This window comes from Teleopsis dalmanni, chromosome 1, assembly GCF_002237135.1.
Source record: "Teleopsis dalmanni isolate 2A chromosome 1, ASM223713v2, whole genome shotgun sequence".
NCBI classification, from domain to species: Eukaryota; Metazoa; Arthropoda; class Insecta; order Diptera; family Diopsidae; genus Teleopsis; species Teleopsis dalmanni.
This window is the reverse complement of record NC_051846.1, coordinates 151,254,058-151,256,535: the sequence shown is the minus strand read 5'-3', so window position 1 is coordinate 151,256,535 and position 2,478 is coordinate 151,254,058.

Here is a 2,478-nt window from a genome sequence, read left to right as displayed (position 1 = left end):
TGGCTGTGCATTGCAGAGGAATTTCCTATTAAAATTTATGTGCTTGATAAAGTCACTAAAATATTTATTTCTGTTGTAGCGTTGTCTAAATAAGTTATTAAGGATTTTTAACAAAGCTGTTTAAACGTTTCTTAATTTAGATTATTTTTTTAGGTGTGTAGTAGTGTTTTTTTTTTAGAATTAGTATAAGATTGACGTACCTTTGCTTTTCTTAACTTTTATGTATAAGAGACGATAAGTTTATTTTCAGTTGCTTAATTGTATCTAATATTGATAACGTAAGTCTAAACATTGTCTCTTTTTATGAAGCAAATCATAAAATTTATCTTAAATTCTTATATGTACTATATATATCTCTACTTTCAAATAAAAATTATTATATACAATATAACTTTTTTTTTGTATACAGTTTACTTATAAATAAGGTGTAAAAGATTTTATTTTATTGATACCTCTGATGCTTCGCAGTTTTCATGAATTTCTTGATATTATAATAAAAAAAATTTGAACGGAGATTTCCCTGATATTTTAATATGGTAAAATGATATGATATAGTATAGAATTTTAAGTGGATTAGTATATATTTTAAACTAATATTTTTACATGCAGGGTTTTATGTACCTTAAAAAGTATAACATTTGTGCTTCAATTTTATCGTGTCAAACACGTACCTGCCTGTGTAGAACTGTTTTGGAGTACTGAACGACACTTGGTTGACGAACTCAACGAGTGGCTCCGATATCTCGACCGGAACTTACATTAGTAAGGTTAAATATAAACGTGGAATAAAATAGCATTTCACACAAATGTCATATCCTCTTCGAGAGGTCTTCGGTTACACAGTACTTAATAGGGCCCGTCTAAAATTCCATAAGAAGAGCGACACAATGCGTAATAAACGAGTCCAATCGATTTTTGAACACTCATAGAAGCGGCTAGGTTTTTTCTGCTTGATCCTGGTTGACTTCAGTTTAAATACCACCTATCTTCCAATCCTTTCTCATTCTTAAATAGTTCCCTCCCACCTCTATATCAATACACATCCACACCTTTGTAATTCATTTTACTATGTAATTATTAAAATGAATACTTAAAAACAAAAATGAAATAAGTAAGTAAAAAAGTAATAATAAATCAATAAATAAAGAATTAAAGAAATCAATAAAAAATTAAATAAAAAATAAATATCAATTTTAAATAAAAATAAATATGAATTTATTAATAAATAAATAAAATCAATTTATTAATAAATAAATAAATCAATTATTAAATAATAATAACATCATTTATTAAAATAAAAAAATATAAATAAATAAATAATAAATATATAATATATAACCAATAAATGAATATTAAATAAATAAATAATAATTAATTTAATTAATAATAATTAAGAATTAATAAATAAATAATGAATATATAATAGATAAATAATAAATAAATACATAATAAATAAATAATCAATAAATAAATAAATAATAAATAAACAATAAATAAATAAATGATAAATAAATAATATAAAGAATAAATAAATAAATAATAAATATAAATAAATAAAATTAAAACAATAAATTATTATAAATAAATAATAAATAAATAAGTAAATAAATATATAATAAATAAATAAATGATAAATAAATAATATAAATAATAATAAATGAATTTATAATATATAAACAATAAATGAATAATAAATAAATTAATAATAATAATTTTATTTTTTTAAGGGCTAATTGGTCAATAGTTAAATAATAAACGTTTTAAAATAAATTTATTTGTTTTTAAAAGATTTAAAAATAAAATTTAACTATTCACCAATTAGCACGTAAAAAGCAAAATTATTATTAAATATTTTTTGGTCATTAAAACAATAAATTATTATAAATAAATAATAAATAAAGTGTAAATAATTAATTAATAATACATATATAATAAATAAATAATAAATGTATAATAAATACATAAATTAATAAATACTGAATAAATAATAAATAAATAAAAAATAAATAATAAATGATTACTAAATAAATAAATATTAAATAAATAATAATAAATAAATTTTTACTAAGGCAATTACATAGAATTTTTATATTAATTAAGATTTATCAAAGCAATAACCAGCGCCACTGATATATGTGCGCTGCTTAATATGATCTTATATATCTCACAAGTAGTAGTTTACTGTTTAAATACGACTGCTAGTACAAAAACCGAATGGATGACCTGAATCTATATAAACTATGTTCCTGCTATTATCAAGATATCATTTTTAATATTCACTGCAGTTATCCTACATTACAGTGTATTTATATTTCGTGCCGATCAGTGGCGTCGCTAGGCGTCAGCGATGTCAGGGACCGCCGACAGCCTCGCGCCCGTACGGGCCTCGCAAAAAATTACCGACTGTGGATTCTAAGCACTTAATAAATATTTTGAACAATTTGGTTTGATAATGGCATTAACCATATTCGAAGTATT